Here is a 7,368-nt window from a genome sequence, read left to right on the forward strand (position 1 = left end):
TTTAAATAAAGTGTTAATGAATTCCAGGACAATAACTACTCTATACTAAAGTAGCAGTGTTGCTTTGGGTATAATACAGACTGTATTATTCAGCAGCCATTTAAACAGAGAAAGATAGCTAGGCTATTTCTTATGATTCTGATGGCTCAGATAGTTGGAGCATGGTACTAAGAACCACAGAGTTCTTCATTTAAGTCCCTGCATTGGCCATATCTCCTGAATACTTTATATTGTATTCAGAATATCACACTGATTTTGAGAGCCTCCTTGTCGGGAAATCAGAATTCTGGGCTACAATAGGGCTTAAACGCAGCAACAAGAAGCTCTGAGAGTAAGCCATAACAGGGCAACATAACACAAGGACTACAGTAAACAGAGTAAACAGCAGCCCTATACCAGCCCTCCTAGTGTGTGTTAGGTATAGATATCATTATGTTGTCAGTACCTTGACACGTAGTCAGAACCAACACAGTAGGATGTCAATAGGGATTAGCTACAACACACACCTGAGAACTCTGTATGATAACACCTGGGAACCACACCGAGAGCAGAGGAGTGTGGGTAAATATTGGGAATTATTATGACTAGAGTAGGGAAACAGGCCATTATGACCAGAGGAGGTGACAGAGAGGGGGGAGAGGTGACACACGGTGTATCAGGGGATGAGATGTGTGACTGACAGCTGTGCTACTATGCTACAATCAGTTATCCCACATCTCCTCATTGTGAGTACGACATCTGATGCATTCAAGTCTTTTGTGAAATCAAATTAATAGAAGAATTTCCAGTCCAATGCATTTTTACAATTTAACATATATTTAATTCCACCGCTATTAAATTCACAATATGAAAATAAAATGCTGCCGCTATTCATAGTACAACCCAACAACCTGTGAAACATTTCAAATACTACAGCTGGCCTTGATCGAGCTTGTCTGGTAAATGGAACCAACATAGTGGTATCAAAACTCCACACCTTGCCCATGTGACCCTGCAAGCAGGCTAAAGCAAATGTTTAAAGTACTTGAAAGATAGTATGAAGCCATGCTGGTCTGCAACACAAGAACAGCATTTTGTTGCATTAAACTACAGTAGCATATGGTCTAATAGCATCTGGCCTTGGTGGAGAGACGAGTCAGAAGACACACTCACTCGTACTGATCTGTTTAGACTTCCAGCCCTATGATGCAGCCCATTAACACCAACGTTAGTTTAACCACGGGCCATTTCTCCTTGGATGACGATGACCCCCCCCACACACACACACACACACACACACACACAAACTGGTCGTGACTCAGCAGCCTAGCCTGGTGGTAGGTTGTGAGTGAGTAATGTTTCTTTCAGGAGAGGAGACTGGATGGTAAGGGGCTGTAAGGACCCCTGTCTGGACACAGAGTGCCCTTCCCTGGCCTCTAATGCTCCCACCTCAGCCTCTCCCTCCCAGCTCTGGAGGACTGGTGGAGAGCCCTCTAGCTAGCTCCTCAGTTACCTCCTCTTCTTCACTCTCTCTCTTCCTCTGTGTCATCCTCTCTCTGTCGTTCTCCCTCCTCCTCCACTTGTCACAATATTTCCCTTTGCTTTGTTCTCCATCACATAATATCGACAGCTGCTCTCTCTCTCTCTCTCTCTCTCTCTCTCTCTCTCTCTCTCTCTCTCTCTCTCTCTCTCTCTCTCTCTCGTTGTATGCACGCTCTCAATCTGTGTAGTTTCTCTCCCTCCTACTCTCCCTCTGTCCCCTCCCCCTCCCTCTCTCCCCAGTGCTTGGCCTTCACAGGGCTCTGTCAAGGCTCTCTCTTGCCCACCCTCTCGCTCCAGTCGCAGAGCATAAACCCAGCGTTTCGTTTAACTGAGTAAATCACTAGCATTTCCCACGCTGCTGCCGCCAACACTCCATCTCTCTCTCCCTGTATTTCTTACTTCCTCCCTAACCTTCCACCTCTCTCTTTTTCTCCCTCTCCCCCCTTATGCCTCCTTCCTTCCATCCCCTCCCCATCCCTCTTTCTCCCTCCCTCTCTTTCTCACTTCCTCCATCTCTTCCTCATATCCCTCCTTCAATCCAATCCTCTCTCCCTCCCTAACTTTTTCTCCTTCCATCCCTCTCCTCTCTCCCTTTGCCTCCCTCCATTTCTCTCAATCCCTTCATCCCTGACTTTCCCTCTCTCTCCCTCTCTGACAGTGCCATCCACCATCACTTTTAGTCTATTGTGAGCGAGCTGCATAAAGCAGTCCAAAGGCCCTGTCTGGTCCCCTGTAGAGCAGAGCATTATGACTTCTCCTACTGTGGAGACACAGCCAGCTGGGGGTCATATAAACACAAGGCTATCTGCAGTGGACCAATTTTAACGTGTGTGTGTGTGTGTGTGTGTGTGTGTGTGTGTGTGTGTGTGTGTGTGTGTGTGTGTGTGTGTGTGTGTGTGTGTGTGTGTGTGTGTGTGTGTGTGTGTGTGTGTGTGTGTGTGTCTGTCTGTCTGTCTGTCTGTCTGTCTGTCTGTCTGTCTGTCTGTCTGTCTGCGTGTGTGTGTGTGTGTGTGCGTGCGTGCGTGTGTGTAAAACAGATAGACATTGATCATTCTAAGCACTATACTGTTTCCTCCTCTCACTTTCCTTAATGTGTTACTTGTCCACTTTTCTTTCTCATAGTGCCCCATTGCTATCCCAACAGAACAATACAACGACATATAGGAATGGAAACAATCACACACGCTATATTCAATCACTTAACACTACGATTGCCTGCCAGTTGCATTGTGTAAAATCAGCCTGAGGTGAAACTTCCCATTCAGAAGGTTAATATACTCTGATCTATGAAAGAATATTGACAAAACTGCACTTCTAAACAACACACACATCAGGGCCAGGCACACACACACCCACACCCCTTCCAGAAAGAAAATATGAATTTCACATGAAATTTCATGTGAAAATGTGATTTTCCACATGTGAAATCATGTGGTTTTTCTGTAAGGGACACAAACACATCTGCACCTCTGGGGCCCTACAAGGCAGCTATCAGTCATTGGGCTTATTTTGTGTTTGCTTTAGGGGTCAGAGTTCAGGCAATCCTGCACCAGCCTGCCTCCTAGACACTTTATTACGCGCAGGCTTTATAGAGCACAGCCAGGGCACAGCCGTATTCATGTCTCAGAGTAGGATTGCTGATCTAGGATCAGGTCCCCATGTCCATTCATTATAATCTAAAAAGGCTAAACTGATCCTAGATCAGCACTCCTATACTCTAAGAAGCTTTATGTATATGAGCCCTGAACTAGCATAATAAGTGTATATCTAAAAGTCTGTTTGAAAGCATTGCTGTTATAGATGCATGCTGCCAATGCTTTCTGTCAAATAGCCAAAATAGCCATGTAGTGTTACATTTTAACATTGAAATTCATTGAAAAAGCTAATCATCATCTATATCGTTGACATCACCATCAACATGATCTGTTAAATCCAGCTAAAGTGCAACGGAATCGATGATTCCTTTCAGTTTTAAAGTTCAAACCAGCTGAGAGCTGAGAAAATCTACACATCAATAACGAGCCATATAGGCCTGCATGTATGGCTGCTTTGTATGTGGAGAGGCACATCATTTAGCCAGAGGAGGAGCAGGAGCGGAGGCGGCCAGTCAGTCCGCTAATATCAGACACGGCGGCCGGAGATGGACGTCTGAACTTTTGGTTGTACCTGGAAACGTGGAACAGGGAGGCATATCCGAAAATGCGGAGGTGTCGCTCTTGTAACGTTAGAACAGCTGATACCCCTCATGCGCTGCTTGCTTGGTGGCTGCTGCAGCAGGGACATACTGTGTGCGTCCAGAGAAACAGCTGTAAATACAGCACAATAACGCTTTCCCATTTCAGCACCGTGGACAGCGCTTTAGACCAACGGAAGGGTTCAAATAGAACGCATTAGAAACGGAGTATAAATCTAACCACAGGAAATCTTCAGAGCCACACGGACTTACAGTATATAGGCAATGTTCAGTAGCCTGTCCATTCAAATTAAAAGAAAGCTCTATTGAACATACATCTGATACCAGACTAAAGTAAACTAACTAGCCTATTATGAAAAACTATCTTCCCATGTTATCAATTCAGGCCAGAGTTTTACACGATGACACATTAATTAATAAAAAAATATATATTTTTAAAAGGGCACTTTGATCAATTGTGGCCAATGCCACCATCCATCTTCTCCCAGTTGTGGCGTTGTTTCTAAATGTGTGCTCTTCTGAGAAAAAGAGCTCTGATTGGGCCCTTAGAAGCTTAAACCAATCACCTAGCCGGGTTGGAGGTGGGGAGCCACTACAATCTAATAGCCTATTATTTTGGATGGATACATAAACATGACCATGCATGAGTTCATTGCTGTATCAGGCAGACGTCATCAGATTATAGCCTTACTTGTAGACTGATGGCCATTTAGAGTAGGCCTACATTGGAAATAATTAAGTGATCAATTTCAGCAGGCTACGCATTGGTTATGATATATTTATATAAGCCATATGTCGAGAATTTTGATAAAGGCGTTGGGAAGGAATTGACAGCCTAATATTTCTATTTGGTTTTTATTTGTTATTTTATGCACTTTGAGATTATTCTGTATAATGAAAAGCGCTTTACAAATGTAATAAATGATTATTATTATTAATAGCCTAGGTGCTTTCACCCTAGTCAATGTTCTTTGTTTTTTCCGAGATGTCATTAAGTATTTTTGCTAGAAAATCAATTTCAATCGGAATATTTCATTCTTGTTTCTGAACCACACAGTCAAACGAAATAGACTAGCTATAGCTATAGCTAATATTACAGTGCTCTTCTCAGCTTTCCAATTCCCATTTCCGCCGACATGCCAATGGTTGAGATGCATGCAATTTGAGAATTCTTTGGGTATAGACATTACCAATCACAAGAGTCTGAAGTAATGTGGAAACTTACCTTGGCTGACATCAAAAAGGTGTGTCCAGGCTCACTGAACAATAGCAGCGTCTGGCGACTCGCTTCACAAAAAGACCTGAGAGGAAAAATCAATATCCACGAGTCAAAAAACGTCTTAATGTTTCCAGACGCATTATTCCGGTTAAATCAAGCCGTATGATAAATATTTAGCTGGTAAGCTACACAACTGATGTTTTGCGGTGGAATTGCCCAAATAACTTAGGAATAGAAATTCGGTTTCGCTGGCTCAAGAGGAGCTCTGTAGCCTTGGCAACTCTGAGTGTGCGCTGGGCTCGAGCGGTCTGCAAGATTCACATTTCAACAGAGCGAGCAAAGGGTGTTTTCTTTCCGTGCTCCAGTTGGTAAAAAAGTAGGAATACCATTTGGAAATTCGCAACCCAAAAAATCTCTAACGTTATTACAGAGTTTTAATTCCATTTAGGAGATCAGTTGGGAACATTTCATTTTACCTCTGTCACGTTAGGCGCATTGTAGATCCACGAGAAGGAATTCTATAAATAATCTTATGAGTCCGAGTAATATTTTTCAGTTTAAATGCCTTTTCTCAGAAAAAAAAGCCTTTAGGGCCTATATTGTGAGTGCTTCCCTAAAAACATCCAAAACGTTTTCAATGGCGTATATTCCAATGGTAGGAAAACAATTATCGAATGTTCACATTTTATATGGAAGTGCATGGATTTGGGCTTCACATCGTGTCTCCTCCAGTTGTCGTCGTACACTTGAAGTATAATGCATGATGGATCAACCCTTTCTGATCCACTGAGAAAACACACAAAACAACGACAGTTCCGTTCAATTCTGATCAAAAAAGCTTTTAACCTCTTTTCCACTAAATGAGAACTTCTTTGACGTTCACTCGAGCATCTCAGAGATGCTTCACAGCTCAAGCAGGTATCATATTCTCACCGTATCGCCTCCTATGGCTATTCATATGGGTGGCAAGTCAAAAAAAACATATTGCTGGCGAAAAGGGCTCAGGAGCGGTTATTGGGAAAGTTCCGAGAGGCTGGAGAGCGTCGAGAGACAACCGACGTGCTCACCTGCGTCTAACGATACTGGGACTGTGAGCGCTTCGTGATTCGGCTCGCTGAATTTTTCCGTTGTTCCCTAGGGGTTCGAGGATAAGCGATTCTCCCATGCCATGGCTTTCTCTTTTGTGGGAAAGTGAGTAGCCTAATGGTTTCGCTACATGGAGTGTGTTTTAGTTGGGGGAGACTGTGATAAATGGAAATGGTTAGGAAATATTATTTTGCGTTAATATTGTGTCACCTCGTCAACGCTCTCCCTCACACTGCCGAGGGTTGAAATAAGAGAGGGCGACGCAGAATCAACACACACACACACACACACACGCACACACACACACACACGCGCGCGCGGAATTTGGACCTGCGGGATTCAGACTGACTGTTCGATAATCAAGTGAAATTCCTGATCAGACAGGCGGACAGCACCATCTACATTTTAGTCATTTAGCAGACGCTCTTATCCAGAGCGACTTACAGGAGCAATTAGGGTTAAGTGCCTTGCTCAAGGGCACATCGACAGATTTTTCAACTAGTCGCCTTGGGGATTAGAACCAGCGAACTTTCGGTTACTGGCACAACGCTCTTAACCACTAAGCTACCTGCTGCCCCTAAACACGGAGTCCAGAGCAAAGGTATTTTAGATCATGGCAGACATACACTTCCATGTTCACATTGTCTGTATATGATAGATAGCTACACTGAACAAAAATATAAACGCAACATGTAAAGTGTTCGTTTCATGAGCTGAAATCAAAGATCCCAGAAATTTCCCATATGCACAAAAAGCTCATTTCTCTCAATTTCCTGGCACTAATTTGTTTACATCCCTGAGCATTTCTCCTTTGCCAAGATAATCAATCCACTTGACAGGTGTGGCATTTCAAGAAGCTGATTAAACAACATGATCATTACACAGGTGCACCTTGCGCTGAGGACAATAAAAGGCCACTCTAAAATGTGCAGTTTTGCCACACATCACAATGCCACAGATGTCTCAAGTTTTCAGGGAGCCTGCAATTGGCATGCTGACTGCAGGAATGTTCACCAGAACTGTTGCCAGAGAATTGAATGTTCATTTCTATCATAAGCCACCTCCAACGTCGTTTTAGAGAATTTGGCAGTACGTCCAACCCGCCTCACGTGTAACCATGCCAGCCCAGGACCTCCACATCCGACTTCTTCACCTGCGGGGTTGTCTGAGACTAGCCACCTGGACAGCTGATGGAACTGTGTGTTTGCACAACCAAATAATTTCTGCACAAACTGTCAGAAACCGTCTCAGGGAAGCTCATCTGCGTGCTCCTCATCCTCACCAGGGTCTTGACCTGAATGCAGTTTGGCGTCGTAACCGACTTCAGTGGGAAAATGCTCACGTTCAT

At 43.8% G+C, this 7,368-nt stretch overlaps 1 protein-coding gene across 1 annotated transcript in view; it reads right to left on the minus strand.

Moving 5' to 3' along the window:
• The window catches only part of LOC123481087 (voltage-dependent T-type calcium channel subunit alpha-1H-like), a 52,210-nt gene extending 46,872 nt beyond the window's left edge, over nt 1-5,338 (minus strand). Inside the window, exon 1 of the mRNA XM_045216378.1 lies at nt 4,941-5,338. The gene's annotated coding sequence lies outside the window, so the exon portion shown is untranslated. The remainder of the gene's footprint in view (nt 1-4,940) is intronic.
• Nucleotides 5,339-7,368: the final 2,030 nt, after the last annotated feature.

This window comes from Coregonus clupeaformis, unplaced genomic scaffold, assembly GCF_020615455.1.
Source record: "Coregonus clupeaformis isolate EN_2021a unplaced genomic scaffold, ASM2061545v1 scaf0697, whole genome shotgun sequence".
In the NCBI taxonomy this organism is placed as follows: Eukaryota; Metazoa; Chordata; class Actinopteri; order Salmoniformes; family Salmonidae; genus Coregonus; species Coregonus clupeaformis.